Raw genomic sequence first — 21,853 nt, 5'->3', positions numbered from 1 at the left:
AGGTTTATTTTATATTCAGAATAATTGCCCAGAATCCCAAATAAAACAAGTTGTCCCTTACACCCCCTTTCAAATGCCGGGATATGGATTCACTGCAGCTGACAAGAAGAACGCCACTTCTTGACCCACACAGCAACCCACCCTTCCTTCCTCCCTCCCTCGTTCCTTCCTCCCTTCCTTCCTTCCTCTCCCTCTTCCTCCCTCTGCACCAGAAGAGTGAGTTTCAGTTCAATGGGCTTTACAGATAGGCCTGCCATAAACTTGTAAGCACTAAGCTGCTGGATTGTTTACCTGCTGGCACCTTCAACTACCTCTTGACTGCGTCATGAAACCAAAGTTCGCTAGAAAGAGTTGCAAACGCTCCAGCTAAAAACTTTCTGGCAGCACATTCTGTCTGTAATGACAAGAGCTGTTTATTTCAATTAGAAAAATAAATGAGTTTTTCTGCTTTAGGTTTGAGCATTACGGAAGGACTTGGAGATCTCAGGAGAATCGAAATATGGATATTAATTATTTTATATATTTCAATATGGCGCCTCTAGTCTTCGAAGAGAAAATTGGCACCACTTTTTTTCCCCTATGAATAGGGGTGTTATCTTAATTTTGCAGGGAATGCAGATTACATTCCATATTACATTAGTTGCTAAAACACCGTCTTGCGTTAAGTATGTGCAGAAGACATAAATGATAGATGCCTTGAAGCGTAGACTGGATTTTAGAATATTTCATCCTTCCACTTTACGTTCAGCAAATTCCTTACATCTCAACTTGTAACTTGACTTAGTTGATAGGCTACTACATCCAACAAATTATACTCCTACACCTAACTTTTCTTTACATAAGAAGTTTTCTGCTAGAATAATTTAAACTGACACTAAACCAAGAAAACTACAGTGTTCATAACATCTATAGAAAACAACATAGAAAAGTACACAGTAAACAAATCTCTAAAGCAATGAAGTGAAACTGGGAAAATCGGTTATGGAACGTAAATAATAACGGCTTCTATGATTATGACAACTAGCTTTAGTAATCCTTAGTACAGCCTGCAGAGTTTCAGAGTGTTTGTGAAAGTGGTCCAAAATAGTTCCCTCAGCCGTTTAATGCCAGCAGGAAAGCGAGTTTGGATGCATTCTCCTACATGCTAAGTATGTATCAGGCAACGTGTTGATAAAATACCTGCCCTGTCACACTTGCAGATCTCCTGTATGAGCCACAGTGGTGTTTTAAATATATTTGCACAGCTATTAGCTTGGCTTCTTTAGCTGCCCTTATGGGAAATCTTGAAGCGCTATGTGAGCTTCACGGTTCACAGAAACAGACTGAGATATTTACAGATGCAAAGATATCATATAAAGCAAGTCTGAAAAAGGCTGTGAAACTGCTGAATAAATCTTGGTTATAGTTACAGTTTAGGCTACTACAAATAATTCTCATTTCTCGTGGAGATTAAAAAAAAAAAAAAAAAGAAATACTCAGGTGTTTCTGCAGTTTTTGTTCAGAAGCCTAAGGCAAATCATGACAAAATGCCTCACGCTCAGCCCAGGGGAATAAACAATATTCTTCCATAGACTTTGGCTCAATTGAATGAGCTAAACCATTTGCTTTTTCACTTTCTCTTTTTAAAAATTCAGTATTTGTTCATGTCTGTATAGCACATGCACGGTTGCGAAATGTGAAATATCTTTTTCTGTTAAACACAGGAGATTCTGACAGACAGACTCGCATATTACACTTCCAGCTTTTACTGAAATTTGGCACTGAACAAGGCTACTCAAGCCAGGGGAATATTTATCGCACAAGTCCAATGGGAGAGGAAATTTCTAAAACAGCAAGGGGAGCCTGAACCAGCATTCATCAGCGTTTCACTTCAACCAAACTTTTAAAAGCTGGATTTGCAAGCCAGTGCTGCCCAGACACACCGGTGCATCTTACTGCCAGGATTTGCCTTCAAAGGCTGAGGCACAGTGTGACTGTGGATGTAGGTCCTCAGCTATTCTATAGCACGTTACACACACGTTCCCTCCCATCCATTGTTGGATTTTACCATTTGTCCTGTTCTCTTCCAATATTAGTCGCACCACTCCTCTGCACCTCTTAAACATGACGCTGTACAAAAAAAGGAACCCCGTTTGTTTTGCTTTCAGATCCCGTGAATCCTTTTGCAACAGAGCAGGGAGCTACAGCTGTGCTGGCAACCTGTGCCACAAAAGGTTACGTGTTCCTGATAAAGCAATCAGCAACACACTGAAGAAGGTCTGTCATAGCATCATTTCCTAGAGACAAACGATGGGGTTAGCATTTGATGCGTCTGGTAAGCAGAATGAAAGTCTTTCTCAGCATCTCAGGCATAGCACTTTCTTAGGTAATGCCTCCAAAAGTTTCAGTAGATGTGATCACGAAAAGGATGCAGTTTCCCCCCCCCCCCCGCCCCCAAATGTGATAAACCTGTTATATTGATCCTCAGCATCAATTAAAATATCCATCATATTTTAAGGCTTTAAATCTAGAGCCAATAGTACATTCATATAGAGTTTTTACAAATATCAATAATCACCATTTAGAGTTCTCTTTTATATGCCTTGGGTATATTTGATTAAAATATAAACTAAAGAGGAAAGAAAACCATGAGCTCAAATTGATTGGGAACAATTTTCCATGTCAGAAATTCCAAGGTTTTTGCTAAGAACTCATTTTAATGAAGAATTGAGAACACTAAATTGAAAACTCCGAAGTATGTTGTTTCAAGCACCAGTGATTCGTTTTGACTTGCGTTCTATATTCCATATAAATCAAAATAAGCTGTTTTGACAGCATTCCGTCAAGATTATTAGCAGTAATTAATCTATTCCCACGAAACATTTCAATTTCAGCAGGAAACTAGAACTGTCAGGATTGTTGATGGCTCTGGTAGAAGCACTGCAACAGAAAGCTATTCTGTCTCAGGTGACCGTTTCTGTGTGTTTATACAAAATGTGCTTCATCTGTCTGTATTGACACATGTAAGTTGTTAATGCGGTTAGCTGTGGGTAGATTTTATATTATATACACCAAAGCATAAAATTCAACATTGTAAGGGAAGAAGCTTCAGATAATTTTTGTAACTATGTTAATATCTGCAACCCCCATACACGCAGACTTCACTGACTTCCAAGGAAAACTATATAGAAGCAATGGTCTTTGTTCCACTAGAATGAAAAACTAAACCCATTTTGATTATATTCTATTTCCAAAGACTACCCTATTCTATTTTTTATTACTTTTTATTACTGTCTTTTCAGACTCATGTTACAATGTCTGTCTGGCCACACAGATTTTCAACACAAATGTAGAAGACAGACTTTTGGCAGCTCTCATAAATACAGACAGATACTTTGTACTTAACTGGGACAAAACATAACAGAAGCTTATAAGTTCCACGCAATAGCCAGCTCAGCTTCTTAAAAAATGGCACTTCCTTTATTTCCAGCCATGCTCTTAAGGGGCAGAAGTGAACAGCCGAGTCCCTGGAGGCAGGCTATGCACAGAGCTCCGCCGGGGAGGAATCTGTTCATAAACCTTTACCAGAGGATGCTGGATATGGTTTTTTGTCTCTCATCATCCCTAAATTACACCATCAGCCCTAAATTCCCCAGTACAGACAACCTGCAGTCCCCACAGTTGCATCCTCACCGGTAAAGCAAAAGTCTAGGAAAAGATACCCTCATCACAGCCACGAGAGGGAAGTAATGTTTTTTATCACTTACACAAATGCCTAAAATGATTACTTTGTCAATTCAGCGCATTGATATATAGCTTAAAGCAAACCAGAACTATCAAAGATCACTATACACACGCACACGCATTCCCTGTAAATTTTCCAGGTTCGGCACTCCTGGTTCATGCTGCTCAGCAGCTGCCCAGCTGCGCACTCAAATGCGTGCGTGATGAGGCTCTCGCGTCAGAGCTGATTTCATGTAATTCTGAACGAGCGACTTTGCCATCACTGTTAGAAGCAGATGGTCTATTTGAAAGCTTTTGGAAGATGAGTAGCAAAGAAGAAGAAGAAAATCTATTTCTGCCCTCTGTCATCTTCCCTTACACCGGGATGGCCCCAAAACTGGGACTGCAACCTGCTATAAAGCACTGTACATAAGCAAGGCACTGCATGCATCTATATTGAAAAGCCACAAACAGCTTTTTTTGTTGTTTTCTTTCTGAGAAACATGCTGGCAATCCTCAGGAATAGGTGGCAGCACCAACCACCATCAGTCAGGCACAGCTCTTCCTAAACAGTCTCCCCTCCATTAAGTTACCAAGCACTGTCTGTGCTGGACCTTATAAAAGGTTGCTCTGCCCAACACAGAAATTTGAACAGTAGGGAAAGAGTTTGACATTTTGCATCATTTAGTGAAATGCCAGACATCTTCAGGGCATGAGAGGGCACTCGGTGCTCCCTCTCCACCTTCTGCATCCTCCTGGGGGGATTTGGAGTCCGTGCCAGGCACCAGACCCGTCCCCCTCCCCATCCCTGCACTGTGGAGGTGGCAGCAGCTCTCCGCTGCAGCAAATCATCTGTCATCTCTCGTTGATGCCATATTCCCCCTCATGTCCTCAGGCTGTGTCTTTACAGCACATGCCTGTAAAGATTAAGCTTTAGAATAGCCTTAAGTGTGATGAGACCACCCTTGGAGGCCTCGCAGTTTTAAGACTCTGGTCTTAACTCATCGTTTCCAGTTAGAGCTGAAGGCAGTTGCCTAGACAACAAGTCTGATTCATCAGCAGTGAATTGTCAGGGCAACCGTCTCTGGCCGTACCTGGGATGTGCTGAACAGCACTGTTGTGCAGCAGAAACAGCTGTCAGACATGGAAGGCCACCCCAACAACATTGCAAGTTAAAAAGGTAAAAGCTTCAGCTGGGGTATCTGTGTGTTAAGCCAAAGATGGATTCTTTGCACTTGTTCACATCAAAAAATGGAGTACTGTTACTCCACATAAGGTAAGAAAAATGTTTTGGCAAGGAAAATAGTACTATATCATCACACTATGTATCCACATAACATGACTGTGCAGTCCTTCACGGGCTTGTACGCAGCATCCTTTCTTTACACTATCACCACCTTTTGGGGGCATATTACTGGTGTAACATGGGAGGCAGTTCACTGTGTTGTTTCGTGGAGAATTTCTTCTCTATTCCTTGTTGGCCAACAGCAAGGCACTTGTGTCAATTTCCAGTTTTAAATATTTCTTCCACCGTGTTTTATTTTAGAATAGTTGCACTTTAAGAACATTACTACATACTCTAAATGTATTATGGAGTGGGGGGGAGGGGGAAATCGCAGTATCGTGTAGCCATCTATTATTTAAACTACTTTATAGGCTTTTGAACATATTTGAACTTTTTTTTCCTCCGAATTTAGCCAGTCTTATGAGATATCAATTATTCATTTTCCCAGGGTATTTCAAACAGTACAATCATAATTGAATAAAATACCCACTTACTCTATTTGACTAAGTCTCTCAACCAATAAAGAAATCACATAGCACAAATTAGAATACTGGCATTGCTCTTGAGCACATATCTTTGGGTCCCTCACCTGTACTCTGCATACTGCGCTTTCTCATATCTCGTCTCTCTGGGAAATAGATTAAGGAAGAAGAAAATTACAGCAGAGAGTTTGGTTTTCTCTCCACAAACTAATGTACATCAGGAAAACTTTTCCAGTTCCAAGGTCCAAACCCCCTCCCAGTCAGCATCTGCAGGCTTGTTTTCGGAGTCTTACTCAGACTTATTTCAGAGTTACACTGCTGTGGCTCTCCAGGTTACGTCAGGCTCCCTTATTTCTATATGCATTCATCCAAATCTATGCTCTTTTTCCTAAGAGAGTGTCCCATCTGCCAAATGGGACTTGGCTATGTAACCTCCAGCACCAAGTTCACTGCAAAGACTAAAAGAGAAGACACCTCATCACTTAACTGCATAGAATTAAAAGCAGGGCTCCACATTTTAAAGTGTACTTTTGCTGTTTTAAGGAAGTGGGGTTTGGGGCTAAGGCTTTTATTTTATTTTGCTCTCTCCCAAACTTCTTACAAATTCTACTCTCTGCTAAATTCCCCCATGGCCCTGCTTCTAAGTTGCCTAAAGAAAATCTATAGATAGATGTTTCGTTCTCTCATATAGACCCTATTCTGCTATAATGGAGAATTTGGATTGAAATGTTCTTGTTTGATCAGGGACTGCACAAACTCATTGAAACTTCTGGTGTTAAAGTCTCCCTATTTTTAATGTGAGTGAGAGGCTGCTTTGTGAAATATTTTGCTATGGAGTTGGGGAATATTGTCACATTCTAGACTAGCTTCACTTGCCATGGTTTTTCTTATTGCTTATCATTATTTGGGTGTCAGGGTCTATTTAAGTCACTTTCAGTTGCTCCGAAGTCCATTACAAGAAGACCAGTGGGGCTGTCAGTGCCGAACCATTCACTCTTCAATACAGGGTGATGCTTGCAAGTAGGCCTCCAACAGGGCCATCTGAGCAAAGCGTACATATGACCATGACTGTATGATTTCTGATTGCCCCGTAACCCCTGATTTATTCAACAGGTGTCAAAGTATGACAAAACAGCATTGCTAGGGATGTCTGACTCTTTCCAGCTCTGTAAGAAGAATATACTTCAGAAATGCCCCCTTGCTAGTATGGACAGGGAGAAGGTGTGACAATCCAAGCACAGCAGTGAAGCTGGGTCCCCTGCCTATCCCTAAGCCATTCTGCAATTGCTACGAGGCAGACTTCCCAGGATTTCCAATGTTCCAGACTGCAATTTGAACCAAATGCTTGAAACCCAGGCATCTGGCAAGCCCAGCTCTGAAAATGCCAGTCACACTGCTGGACACTCAGCACTTCCCTTTCTCTGCCAGCCTTTGCCAATATTGCAAAATGACTGCATAACACAAATAAATGTTTCATAATAAAAAACTACCCCCCCAAGCCCCTTTGCACCTCTGAGCCTCAGGCCAGCTCAGTGTGGCCACAGCTTTGCTTCTGGCAGTGGGACTGTCCTCCTCCCTGTGTGCCTCAGGCACTCCCGGAACCTGGGGACAGCCTGGGGGATTGGGGCGCTCTGCTTTGGAAACAGTGATTCGTGCTCAAAAGCAAGAGTTCTGTCCAATATCACATAACCTGAGTGTCTCAGAAAAACATATGCCTACTTACAAGGAATTGGGGGTTTCTCATACAATCATTTTCTAGTCAATATTTTGTTGCCCAGTGGAGTACAAGAACAAGCTATAACAAGATATCTTACCAACCGGCCTCAGGAGCCACAGGCAACCAAGCACAGCATCAGCCACACCACTCCTCCTGCAAGCCACGGGTCAGAGGAACTGGAAGCTTTCAATTCTCCATGAGGACCTGTGGCTCCTTTTATATTTCTCCTTCCTAGCCTATGTGCGCAAACATGAGGCTTACGTTTTCTTGATTAGAGGATCTGGAATGCCACAGGAATGAAGAGCTGCACATGATATTTTGAGGACGCCAAGGAATTTCAGCACTTCTCTAAACACATTGGGCCTTTTTCAGCATTCGGACAAAATGTTACTAACCCCCTACACTTCTAAAATGCTAGATTTCCTACTCACTTATTTTGATTTTTTTTTCCCTAAATCAGCTTTTTGTTTCAAGGATTCTGAAGACTGGTCAACTAAGCTCACTCACAATATGCCAGGATTATCATTTGAAAAACACCTGGATTTGTTAACAGGCTGATGCTCTGCTTAATCACACCTTAATCAGAACAAGACTGGAAATTTGTTTTGTAAAAAGGGGTCAATACTTGCAAACTTATTGACTCAACTACAGTTTAAAACAGTAGATTCAAGGGACCCAGGTTTAAACTCAACTCATTGTAAAAATCAAATCAGAGAAAATAAGCAACATATCTTCCAGGTGAAGTAATTACTTAATTAGTGACAGTAAAGTAATGAGCATCTCATCAGATTGCTGTTTAAACAGCAACCAAGGCATTATCATGCATATCTGGCAAACAGGTCTTGGTGAGTTGAGAGATATATTTATGACAAAAGATAACTGGTAATAACAGAAGCCATTTCACATTCAACACACGAGAGAGTAAAAGCCAAAAAAATACTATTTTGTGACAGCTAAAGGAAGCAATTTTTTTAATGTCACCAAGCCTTGAAAACAAAGCTATGCTCCTTTTGTCTGCCCCAAGATTTCTGCCTTTTGCATTTACAAAATTACGAGGTATTTCTAGATGAATGTATGTGAGTTATCTTTGACCTCTTCCTGACGGCTTAGTAACAAATGACTTTTAGGTAGCCGGTGCAGAACTGGAGTGAGAAGACGGCTTCTTTGAAATCCAAAATACACTGAAACGTTGACCAGGTGAATGGTACTTTGTAAAATCCGCACCCTGTAGAGGACTTACAAAGAAAAACTTGCTGAGTCATAATACCAGAGTAGTAATAAGCCATGAAAAATTGTTGGTTTAGCAATTTTATCATCTGTCCTGTTCTTTTGTGCATGGTGTAGGAAACACATGGCATTTCACCAACATCAAAGACAGCCAAATCAGATTCAGCTACGTACAGCAACAGGTACTAAATTGCTTATCCAAATCCCGTGTACAATTCACTGGATGCATACCCCATGCTATGCAAACACAATTTAAAAATCACCAAAAAAAAGTTTGTGCTGGGGCCACCGTGCCACGTGAAGATGGAGCATCAGCCACCTGCGCTGTCACTGGTCTGGCGTGCCCAAAAAAGGGCAAACCTCCATCACCACCACGGACAACAGACCTAGGCCAGGCTGAGCTAGGCAACCCAGGCTCCACCGTCCTTCCTCTGCCTTGCGATTTAAGCGGTGGAGGCTTGCCTTGGTTTTATAGCAAGACACTGCTGGCTGGAAAGGACTAGATAGGATAACTAAAAATGTAGTCTGTTTTATCAAGGGGGACGAGCAGGATCAAAGTTAGTTAAATTACATTCACTTCTCCACTATTCTCACATTTCAATGTGATGATAGTCTCAATTACAGATGACAGTTTCTATTAACAGGAAAAATGCACAGAGTGAGAAAAAAAAGTTTCTGGATCTGGCAGGTCTCAGGAAGAAATCCCAACCCCATGTTAGTAGCCTCCTCCTTCTTGCTTATAAAGGCTTGACCTGCAGGGAGGGGGGAAAGTCTGCTACATCATTAATCACGATATCTTTCAGATAGCTTGTTCTCAGAGAAAAAACAATTAACCTAGAGGCCTCCGAAAAGCAGGAGCAGCGCACCATCCCACTTTAGCATGACTGCAGGAGTATGATATAGTTGGGCAAAAAAAGCCTTTTTTTCCCCCTCCTACAAGAGCCTCAGGGAATTCAGCTTCCTCTCAGTAACTCATGCAATCTCCATAAAGCTATTTTTTGCCACAGGCGCTCAGTGCTGTGTGACTGAGCGCTCTGGAGTAACACTTCTTGGTAACACTTATTCTTGGCAACCAAACAGTCGCTTGGGGGCTTGCTCATAAAACAGGCCCCAAATGGGGGAAACGTGCAGGAAAACTGCCCAGGACTGGCTTCCCCAGAGCTTAACAATACCTTAGAGTAAAGGATAGTTCATTTTCTGTAGACATATTTCCTAACTTTGCAGGCAAGTCTGCTACAAGGAGTGCTGCTGAGCAGCTTCAGCGATGGCCGCGACATGCACTGAAGAGCTGGGCTGCCTGGCTTCTGGTCCAGGGGGCTGCTAAAGACACGGGCTGTGTTTGTCATGGTGCCAATTCCAGGGGACGAGATCTAATTTCCAGAGGAGACTAATGTTTTCTGATGAGTGCTTTAATTCAGGAAGTAGGAAGAAGATGTACTCATTCAACTAAATAGAACTTTGAGATTGATTTAATCAAAAAACGTGAAGGAATTATGCCTTGCAACACCTAGCAAGGCAGCTGAATGTGATATATATTGGCAGGTAGAGGGGAAAAAAGAGAATACGCATGCAGGGTTTGAGGCAGGGGAGCTACCTAATCTTGTGGCAGCTGAATACACAAGTAGGATTTGGTTGCATGTTTGGGAGGAGGGTCCCCCATTCCCTCTACGCTTTGTTACGCCGTATTTTGAGAGTGGGGGAGAGGAAAGGTGGGTGGATGCCATCAGCACCTCTCGCCACCCAATTTCCTAAACACGGTGCTGGTCTTCCCTTTGTATTGCCTTTGAAAGAAGCGCTCAGGATGCAGTCAGCACTCCCATCCAGGCAGATTTCACAGCAAAGGACAGCGCTGGAGAGCTGAGAGCAGTTTGCAGCTCTGCATATACACACAGGAGGAAATCTGGAGCGAGCTGAGCCTGTTCCAGCTTCTGGAGCCAGGTCCTCAGGAGATGGCTTTGCTGGCAGCATCCACGCTGCTACTTGCCTTCACATGGCAGTCACTGTTTGATGATGCTGGCGCCTGCTTGTGCTCTGTTTTAGGTGGCATGGTTAAAAGAAACAAACAAACAAAAAAGAGACAAACTCATCTGCACACCTTACAGCTGATATTTCTTCAGTCTGAAACTAAACCCTTCCCTATTCACACAGACCTTGTGCCCTGGGAACTGAGGAACCATTCCCAGAACAGTATTGCAAAGAAGGAGTCCCAGTATGCATAGTGGCCTCCCTTTCTTGCAAAAGAGTTCATTTAAAAACAAGCTTCCCCTGGGGTAACAGTGCATGCAATTTGAGAAGGCAGCAAGAGTGGGGCCAGCACGGTCCCAAGACCTAAGAGGCACTTCCACCAAAAGAAGGCTTTCCTGGGAGAGTCTGTGCAACCCACCAGCACCATCACATGCCATCAGCAGCATGCTGTCAGTTACTCACTGCCATGAAATCGTATTATTTCAGATTAAACTTAAAAAATAAAGCGTGCCAGTCTGCCATTTCCAACGGTGCCCAGTCCTGGGTATTTCAGAGACGTCAAAGGATCCTCCCTCCCATAGACTCTGCCATACAGCGTTTTGTGCTCGGTAGGTGCTTCATGGTGCTCACCTGGGGCAGCTCCTGGTACTCCCAGAGTCCCTGAGGCCCCACTCAGATTTCCAGTTCCTGCTGCCTGCGGAGCCAGGCTGCTGGCACGGGGAGCTCCTCCTCCTCCTCCTCACCTTACTCAGGCCAAGGCAAGTGAGGGAGCGTGCCTCTACAAACTGCAACACGATGACATCTCTATCCTTATGATCTAGGGCTTATTTCTGAAATGAAATTAATTTGATTTGCCCCCTTAAAGAAAAGAAGCTTACTCCATATTTTAAAATATTTTTAATTGAAAGAATAAAATAATTACTTTTTGTTACTGAGTAATCAAGAAGTCTTTCTAATTTAAAAACAACAACAACAAAAAAAAACAACAAAAAACCAAACAAAACCAAAAAATACCCACTAAACCAAAACACACAAAAAAGGTGAGTAATGATGTAAATTTCCCCTACGACAGGGATGCCTGGCTGCAGCCCCACCATCGCACGTGCAAGGCTTTCACCGCTGCGAAGCTGTGCTTGCTGCACAACCACCACAGGGTAATACTGTTTCAGAACACGATTAACATCTCAACATAATAGCTCATATTGCTCCGGCCAACTGTCAGATAGTACGCTAGTAAAACAGCACGGATGTAATTCAGAAGGCAATCGAATCCTCCATGCGACAGCTCAGGCAAGAGCTAAACCAAACAGCTGTGAAGATCCACCTCTCTTTCTCTGGCCTTTTCCACTGCTAAGGTGCAACAAAAACAATACCTGGTTTGGTGGGGTTTTTTATGGTCCATCACCACGGATGTAACTGCAGTAAAGTGGAAAGAAAAGACAAGACAGTAAAGTAGCAGAAAAAAAAAAGAATACAAAGGAGAGGACTTGAAAGAGATGGGAGAAAACAAACTGTCTTCCTAATCTTCATGTATTTTTAAAGGGCCATTTCCTGCACCAACACCTTTCCAGATTGAGTGATGAGAATATGGTTTTGGCTAAAAAAGAAGGCTCATCTAGTGGCCCTAATAGTCTGCTTTCAGATACCCAGAGGGTGTCTGAAAAGCATCAAAGGAAAGGTAAAGGTCCCAGTTGCAGGACAGGCTGGATGGCAGAGGTAACGCGGAGCACACCGGTAGCTCTCAGGGGCGTCACAGACTGGACTTTACCATAAACATCTAATTCGAGGGACTTCTGCTCTTCTGACATCCAGTAAGAAGCATCCCTCCTACACCTGGGTAAGCAAAAGATGGAGAGCAGCTGGTTGATTTCAGCAACCAAATTCCCTAAAACATACTGCATGACACTTCTTGCTTCCTCAGCAACGTTCTCTGTCTTATATTATGAGATTATTTTTCTTTTAAATCCACAGATCAGAGTACTCATAAGCCCATCTGGGGCCAGGATGGAGAGCACAAAGCTGCAGTTAAATGTCAGCCCACAAGGCAGTAACCAAAACAAAGCTGAACTCAATTTTAAACAAATCAGGACCGCTACAGCGAGATATTCCCCTGGTACCTTTGCTCTTCTCACTTCTTTTGGCAAAGCCTGGCAGCGAGGCCGTCCTTGGGCATAACATTCAGGCAAAGCTGAATTTTAAAATATTCTAACCAGCATTTAAGAACAGTCTCACCGCATCGCAGTCAGTGGGATCCGAGTACAGATTTGAAGAGCGCACTGCACAGGGATGGGTTTTTCAGTTGTCTCAAACAAAAAATAAGTTATAACTTACAGACCTGCTATAACTTAAGCATGGAAAAATTTGACAGTACATGTGGACAGAATCCAAGTAATGTTAGAAATTTTTTGCATAACTTCTGTACCATATTAGAAGACTGAATCTTATATACTTCAGAAAAGGCTCATTAAAGGGCTCCAGTATTGTTCTCTGCTAAATAATTTGCTTTATCACTCTCTCTCTCCTTGCCTATTCTTATCCAAGTCACCTACCCTGACTTTCCAACTACCTACACAAGAGTGGTGAAGAGAAACTTAGTAAAAAAAATTGATTCGCTCTATTTTCAACACTGACATACATTGTTTCATTTTCCATAACAGAATTCAGAATTTGTGTTCAGCTGCACCGTGACTGAAACGACATCAAAAAGGTAAGCTTGGATGCTACAGCTGTAGAAAAAGAGCAATGATATGATAAAGAAGCCAGGGACCTGCAAACTCACTCGGGGCCTCATGTCACTACTGGAGCAACATACCACTAACTGGAGGCACAGGGCTTCTGTCCTGCTCAGTACATTGGAATACTAAACGCATAAAAATACTAGTAGCTGCTCTTTGTGACAGAGTCTGGACCAACCAAGCAGCCGGGAAGGTAACTGATAAGATGCAGTCCTTGGCAAGATTCACAAGATCCACAGAACAGGGACTTAGGCATGTATTTCAAATCATGCAGACAATGCCACGGTTTAATGGGAGCAAAGTGAAGGGAAAGGGAGATTTTTAGCAGAAGGATAATTGTCAATGCCAAAAAATCAAGCTAAGTCAAAGATAAATGCACAGCTTCCTCTAACAGTCAGCTTTATCACAGCAGGAACAGCACTCAGCATCACTCTGATGTGCCCCCACAATCTGGGGCTGTTCCCACAGCACGGCTCCTCCAGGCTGGGCTGGAATGCTTCACACAGGACGAGCAGAGAAAACACAGCAGAGCACCCATACTGTTAATCAAAGATGAGACCTTACCTAAACAACTGCATTTTTGCATACTGAGATGGGAACAGTCACAACGTCTCTCCCACACATACAACATCCTTATGTTTGGCTCAATTCAGCATCTCACTGGCGTTACATTAGCAAATCTACAGCACAATCAAGACAACAGAAAAGCCTCACTGCAACGGATAAGAAAAAAAAATGTTTTTGCTTTTGTAGACATTTTACCCTAATTACATTTTAGAGCAACCTATTAGCCCATATAGATTTTCTAGTGAGTGAATCAAATGTACATAACATATGGTAAAGACACTACAGCAAACAAAACAGAGCTTGGTCACCACATTTGAGCTTCATTTGCCCTCCCAGGCACAGACATGTCCCTTTGGGATGCCTGCAGTCCCAACCTGCCTAGGACGATGGCCGTTGGACTAATTTTGGGTTCATTTTCTCAGGAGCACAAGAGTGTCTGCACACAGCAAGGCCTGCGTTTCCCTTCGCCTTATCGGCGGCCAAGAGCTGATGCCCAGAGGAGACAATAAGCATCATGAAAATATCACTGTCTTCCCTCCCAGCCTCTCAAGCAAAAGGCAGAGTATTTCCGTTTAATGATACCATATTTAAGATGATGTATTTAATAATCCCCGTAGTCAGACTGAAGCTCAACTCTAGGCGCTCCGAAAATCATGAGCAGGAATAGCTGTGGCTTAGCCTCAGCTCCCTTGCAAAGAGCATCCCTCCTGCACTGGCAGCTGATGGGAGGAGCGCACCTTCGCAGAAGGTACAACTCAGACACTGACAAAAACAATGTAATGTTATATGGTTGCTCGTTATTTTTCATAAGAGAAAGCAAATAACACCTGTGTGATACAGCTCTTTCCAAATACAAGTGGACTGTGGCAAGAAAGATCTGGCTTCTAAAAAATCTGGAACATTAAATCTGAGCTCTGATTTAAGGCCAGTCCAAAGTTCCTTTTCTTGCTATATATATTCCAAGCACAAGTAAATTGCCTTGGATCTCAGTTTGCTCATTGTTTTGGGAATCATTTTACATTTGCGAAAGGATGCATGAAAATAGCCCAGAGTCTGATACGAACATCTTTGTAGTATTCAACATCCCGTGCTCCTGAAGCTAATCCTCTTACTGTGATTAGCAGAAGAACAGAAGGGTTGTAAGGAGGGACTTAAATGGGCTTTGACCTCAACCTGGGTTCATAGCCCAGACCAGCTCCTACGCTTCTTGTGTGAGTGGCCCAAACTGAATTTCAAAATCCCCACTAATTAAATACATTTAAGGAATTGCACATTTAAGGAATTGCTAGGAAGGATAGAAGAAAAATAAAGCATGCCAGAGAGAAACAAAAGTTTATATCGTGTGTGCTCAGGGTGAAAGGAGTGAAGTTTTTGGGGGTGGTGGTGTGGGCAATGCACTTACTGGAAAAACGTGGCTGTTTTTGTCTGTGGACGCTGAAGAACGCACCTGGGAAGCAAACCACTGCTGCCTTCAGCTTCCAGGGCAAAATAGCAGCTTCCAAGAGAAGGTGACACTCGTCTATCAGCGTATGGATTTTAGGTGTGTTTGAAGCACAGTATGTCGTGCAAGGAGAGTTACTGCAAATGCCTTAAAAGCTTCTGTTCACACAGGGTGTTGGAGCCCAGCTCCAGTCCCATTGCTTCCCAGTTCCCTCTCGGTATTACTCGCTCATTGCTAGTAAGAGAAGACTATAAACTGTTCATTATTTAGAAGGCTTCAACTTCAGAAAGCTGCATTGCACAAGTCAGCTCTTCTGAGATTCATTTGGACCCATCTAATTAAAACCAACTCAACCCACTGACCAGACGCGTCATTTTTGGCAGATGACAATAATCCGCATGAACACAAGCATCAACTCCCCTGCTCTATGGTGAGACACAGGACCTGCTTAATAATGAACAGCCACCAGCTTCCCTACTGGCCCCTCTCTTTATTTCCCCCTTCAAATTTATCATCTGCACCTTCCCACCAAAAAGCCTGTTTGGGTCTGAGCACACTGTTTCGCTATACAGACGGTAACTTCATTCTGAAAACTGTTTCAAAACTATTAGATCCTGTTATGAAACCCAAGTTCTGTTACTTCTTCCTAAAGCTGGCCAAGTTATATTAAAAAGTAGAACACTTAATTTGTTTAACCAAAGGTGTTAAAAAATACGACGGAGCGAGAAATTAACCGGCGACTTCAGCTTAAGGAAGTCCATACAGTTGCACTTCAATTGTACTACGTAGAGAAAAAAATTCAAGAGAGGAACAAAGTACAAATGCAGCTTTATTACTAGGACACGGAGCATCCTGCAGACAGGCAGAACGGTCTGTGTGGAGCCGGCCTCTCCTGAAATGACTATGTCTGATTAATATCTCTTGATGAGTCCCCCTGCACAGCTTCCTTACTCAGCCCCGGACTCGCAGAGAAGCAGAGCTCTCCCAGCTCTCCAGGAGCACCTTTAGCTAGTCAGGCAAATTCCCTGTGTTTTGCTAGGATTTTAGGTTCCAGCTCTGCAAAATAACCCGCATGAACATACATAGAAAAGCCGCATTGAGCGTTAAGGAATTGGCTTTGATACGGACATTTGAACAGGATTTTTGAAGAGGATTCTAAAGCTGGAAAACTTTAACTTCAAGAAATACGTTCTGAAGGATTGCCAGCAAGCTACGAAGACAGGAGTGAATCTAGGTAAGTGTGCACAATTAACCAAGAGTATATCGATAGTTTAACGTTAATATGAATGTCATCAGTGCCCGCAGGGACTATAAGGAACTATTCCATCCTGCAAAACTGTGCTCACAGACAGCAAAAATGCACAGCAGGAAGGAAGATGCTGCTGGTGGTGCATGAAACAATGAGATTTCAAAAGGAACTGGACTTTCTGAAACAGAAGAGAGCTATCTCTGGAGCAATAGCATCTAACTACGACTAGAAGACTACTACCGCACATCTTGTCTCTCTAAGGACCCACAAATTGGTGCAGGAATTTGAACTGACGCATTTACCCGAACAGCAGGTAATTGGATGTTTGACACGGTGCGGCAGTTTGTCAGAGTAGCACGACCATAACATGACATAGCAAAGGAATCAAACACGTATCACAGCAAGTTTGTAAAGACAAGGAAATAATTCTATTTTTTTTTAAGCAACGTAACTCACCTGGCTGAATGTCCACGTAGCAGACTCCTAGAGACAAATTACAATTTAAAAAACTCTTTTGAAATTGATTTTGAGCTAATTTGTTGTCACTTTACACTTCAAAGATCTGCGTTCCTCTGGCAGCATCTTGGTTTTCGTACCAACTGTTGAAGTCTTCCCCTGCTCTTGACCTTGCCCTTCAAGCATTTCAGATACATCTAGGTGTTGACTAACATCCCTCTCTTTTACAAACGCAGGCGACTGCTGGCAGAACTCACTCTGGTCATCTCAAAGCCTCATGCTGTACTCATTTTTCAGAGACACAAAGAATAAACAGGTATAAATTCAGCAGGTATAAACTCAACATGTATAAACTGACATTACTTGCTGGCCTGGGGCACTTGGGGTTAAGCTGGGGCACCAGGATGCTTTCCCACGTGAGCAGCGAGCCCTCCTCCCCATGGACCACGGGCAATGCTCACCAGGATGTCTCCCAGACCGGCAGTGCCCCGCACCTGATGGAAGTGCTGCGCTTGCGGCTAGCCAGGAGCACAAAGCCAAAGGCAACAGGCTTTCAGGGACCCAGAAACACAAACCAGCTGCTACCCCTGTTTCAGCCTTCTCTAGAAAGTGATGGTTATGGATGTAGTGAAAGAAAGAGGCGCTTGTTAACTTGATGAACGTGATCACATGCGTGAGGCTATGGTTTTAGCCCCGTGCTGTGACATTTGAAGTGGATCGACGGACCCTGCCTACCTGGGTACGGCAAAATAAAGATCAGGTTTAGTCTTTGCAAAGAACAGAATGAGCTGAATATTGGTTTTTTTCCTCTTCTCACAGAAACATCCCCTAAAATCAGTGATGAGCAAGCTTCCCCAGAGCCCATCCACCCGCCACAGCTGTGTGCGCTGCTGTTTGCCGGCTGGCTGCACGTGCAGCACCCACCACGTGCCATGTCGACAGCTGGGATTGCTCTTCTGTCCTGATTCGTTTCTGAAGGCCGGGGCCAGGGGGGGAACCTTCTCTGTTGATTTTCGGCAGTGAATGTTATTTCTCAGACTTCCATTAGTAGTGACTTTTACACAAATTATATACTGGAGGGAGAAATTTTTTCTTTTTATGATAATGCAGATCATGAGAGACGCGGTTGATTTTTCGTTACGATACAATCTCATTCTGAAAGCGGCAGCAAGAGCACAAAGAGTCTCTGATAGCTCAGAGCTGCAATGTTCGATCTTCCTTGTACGGTGCACATGTTCAGGCACGGAAGAGACTGTCAGTTTTGTGGCCCAGCACTGCAAATGAGGCACTCAGCCTGTATTTTAGACATGGTAACAAAAGGCACTTGCACAGAGCATGGAATAGGACCGAAGGAGGAAAGAGAACAGCGCTAATGAGAGAGACCAGAGCAGCATTTCTTCTGGCACATCACATACCATTCCCTCCATGGCCATTTCTGCTGGTTGCCTGTTGCCCCTTCTGCTCTGAAGAAATGCTTCAGTTGTCTTTGTATTTCAAGAGACAGTTTGCTATATTGCTATATTGCCCTTCACGCTTTCTATTTAAAAACCACACTGCTCACACTATATCTTCACAAAGAAAAAATTACATTTTTAATAGCATGCCTTTTAAAATTAGTTTAAACTTAAGAATTCCTGCTAGGCTGGAAAAAAAAAAAAAAGAGAGAGAGAGAGAAAGAGAGAAAGAAAGATCATCTTGATGTTAGAATTATACCAAAACATGTCAGGGCTAACAGTAGATGGCAACGGCATTTATTCCACGTTTCTCTTTAGTAGCCATCTACCCAAGAGTAGGCGATGCACAGAAGTAGGTCTATATTGTGTGATAATGCCCTTCAACCACTGAAGTTCTCCACTTCCTTTCACCAGTATTTGAGAGAAGTAATATCATTGGTACTGACCCAAAACTAGAAATACCTAGAGCTAAGTTTCAGTGAGATGTGAAGGAAGTCTGAAGTATGCACAGATGAGGAGCCAGCCGCTAAACAGGGGAATTGTCTATTCTAGCATTGTTGATGTGGATTTCAAGGCTCACAGTCCAATTCGCAATGGAGAGCACAAAGTCTCACGCTAGGTTCCCTGAGAGGGGGCCCACTGAAAACTTCAGATGGGCTACCAAGTTTTACACACCAGTGAGGTCCATCGACGGCTATGGCCCAAGTTGTGCACTTATATAAAAGCACAGAATGAAATTATTGTGAGCGCACAAGCGCCATCTTCCAAGCTGAGTTAACTCTCATAAGTCATTGTCCATTTTCACTGTAAACTCTTAAATAAGAAGTTACATACTATGAATAAACTGAAGATCAGCAGTAACAGTGGGTTTCCCTTTAAAAGCTTACCCTTCACTCTCAACACCGAGCCGCGGGCGGTGATATTTACTGCTCCAAACACAATTCTTGCATTCACTAGGATCACGATACTGTACATGAGACAAGTAGATTTAAAATATTTTCTCAGGTACTTCTGTTTAAGAAGCTTTAAAATTTCTCCTTGAAAACATCGTCAAAGTGGGGGCAGAAGTTTTCTCTCTCACAACTCTCTCAGGCTGTCACAGGCCAGCACGCAGCCTCCGGAGAATTCACACACCTCGGCATGTGCCACCAACAACACAAAACGTTCATCCTGGGCATGGGAGGACGCACATGAATGCACCCGCACATCATTCCTACTGTTCTGACCTGAGGAAGGAAACGTTGTTCCCAAACTCTAGGTTCTCTATGTAATTGATATTATGATACTTTATTATGAAAAAAAAGTAAAGAACATATTTCCAGCAAATTATATGTGCAACAGTGATGCATAAATCCTCAAAAGTTTATCCATTATGTGAATGTTTTATTGTGGCTTCATTTCAGGGTTGGCTGATTCTACCCCCTCCTTTTGTCCCACAGGACAATTTCCACTTCTTGTCCACCCACGTGATTTTTCCAATGGCTATAAAGGCATCTATTCCAGGAAACACCGAAGGATGCAAGATGGCAGGGGACAGAAGGCGGGTGGTGGCTAAGGGACTCCCTCCTCAGCCAACTTCTTTAGCGTGCCACCTCCCCTTAAGAGGAGACTTGTAATCACTATCAACAGGGGTTCAGGACATCACGTGCCCTCTGTCTCCTGACAGCAGATCAGCACACAGGGCTTGAGCCGGCTCTGCTGCAAACGGAGAGAGGAGCTGCTCTTGCTGTAAGCCCAGGGAGGTAACAACTGTACACGCTTTGGTATTTCATAGCTGCTACCTTAAAGAAAAGAATGAAGTAGTTACAGTTTCCCTAAGAAATCTCTTTTTGGATGAAGTTTGGAGAACAACTCCTATTTACTCATTGATGACAGCATGTCTCAGAAAAGATCAAGGTAGAGGAGTTTAAAAACCTTCCAAAACGAGATCTAAGATCGAAACCCTCCAAACCCACGACCCAAATACACAATCACAGCTTTTCAGCACAGGATAAAAAAGGCAAGACAGAAATAGCAGCTTCAAAAGGGAGCCATGAACAACGCTGCTATCCAGAACAGACCAAAAAGACAGATCAATAGAAAAAAGTTTTCAGCTGTCTCTAACAGTTGAAACACCCTGGGAGTAAGTTCCCCAAAATACACTTCCAAATGCTAGCAGACAAAACCTACAGTAATCACGATCTGGTAATTTGCGAGCCTGGCATAGCTGCACTGAAGTCCTCCAGGAAAAAAAATAGAAAATAAGTATGGAAATGAAGCAACGAGGCCAGGGGAGAAAGACTGTGAATGTATTGGACTCCAGAAGAAATGTGTGGAAGCAAGTAAGCAACTTGCTTTTACTGCCTCCACAGCTGGAATTTTGTTGTGGTTTGTGGTGTTTTTTGGTTGTTTGTAGTCTTTGTTTCTGTTTTTTTTTAAAAAAAGCAACACTAACGTCTTTGTTCATGTATAGGTATTCAGTTTGCTTGCAGGTTATCCATTCCTTCTGCTGCAAAACTTTCTACTGCTCCCGCAGAAAACCCTCTGGACTAGCTATTCAGCTGTGGCCCTCCTCATACGAGCTATGCACAGTCCACTGATGCCTGGAAAACCTTTCAAAATCCTGCAGTCCACCACCGGCTTGGACAGTTTCTCCAAACATGTACCTCAGGTTCCCAGTCTGCTGTATTTGCCTGTACATTTGATTTCAAACTGGTCTCCGGTGCCCATGGGTTGACTGAATTCTGCACACTTTCCTAAGTTGTGCCTTCCCAGAGCTTGGGTTTGACTACACCCATGGTATCTGAGCTCCCTCACGCCTTCATGAGCATGCTTCAGTGGTCACGTTTGGGTGGCACTGCTGAGACTTAATTTTCTGTCCATCTGGTCTCCAGCTGCTGGAAGTGCTACGAAGGAAATGGGTGTCTCAGCTCACGAGAATGGCTCTTCAGTCTTATACCAGCCAAAACCTAGTCTCCATTTTCACTTTCCTATCATATTAATGACTCTTCTCTCTGAGCTTCCATTTCCACCAGGGTATGACAGGGAGGGCTCTGTAAAACCTCCACTTGCCACCTCCATTTCCAGAGGGCTCCAGCACAAGAAGATTTCTGAATACCCCATCTTCTGCTGCTCATTTCACTCCGGACACTGGATATTTTCAGTAACTGCTCAGCTGCAAGTTGCCTAGAGAAAGTCAACTTCACACAGCGCTCATGTCCTGCCTGATCAGTGCTGGGTACCACCAGCAACTGCCACAGCACAGAGCAGAGCCTCTTAAAAGCACAATTCTCTGCGTACAGACCGTGAACTCCTACAGGAGTGCATCAAACCCAAAGAGAGGACAACATGGTGGCTCTTACACCCACATGGATCACAGTTGAAATCAGTGAACTGGGATGGGTGAACGCTTCCTGAAGAGCTTGATGGGGAAACACCCTGCTAGTCCCCGTGTGGTGGCCCCAAGAGTGAGATGCTGCATGGCTCCCCGACAAATCTGGGGAGAGGCAGCAAGAGTGCTGGTGGGCAACAGCCCAGCTGCCAAAACCTGCACCGGCACTGAAAACAGAGCACATGAAAAGGGCAGGTTTGGCT

General features: G+C 43.4%; 1 protein-coding gene and 1 long non-coding RNA gene across 7 annotated transcripts in view; one reads left to right on the top strand and one right to left on the bottom strand.

The window, feature by feature from the left end:
- The window catches only part of LOC141742769 (uncharacterized), a 43,201-nt gene extending 28,773 nt beyond the window's left edge, over positions 1-14,428 (top strand). The window contains exons 2-3 of the long non-coding RNA XR_012586851.1: positions 13,036-13,085; positions 14,103-14,428. This is a non-coding gene — a long non-coding RNA (uncharacterized LOC141742769). The remainder of the gene's footprint in view (positions 1-13,035; positions 13,086-14,102) is intronic.
- Positions 1-21,853, bottom strand: part of TUB (TUB bipartite transcription factor) — a 155,749-nt gene that overhangs the window by 129,852 nt on the left and 4,044 nt on the right. The window lies entirely within an intron of this gene.

The sequence above is a fragment of the Larus michahellis genome, chromosome 4 (assembly GCF_964199755.1).
Source record: "Larus michahellis chromosome 4, bLarMic1.1, whole genome shotgun sequence".
Lineage (NCBI taxonomy): Eukaryota > Metazoa > Chordata > Aves > Charadriiformes > Laridae > Larus > Larus michahellis.
Note: the sequence above shows the minus strand (reverse complement) of the source record. Positions and strands in the feature narration are given on the sequence as shown.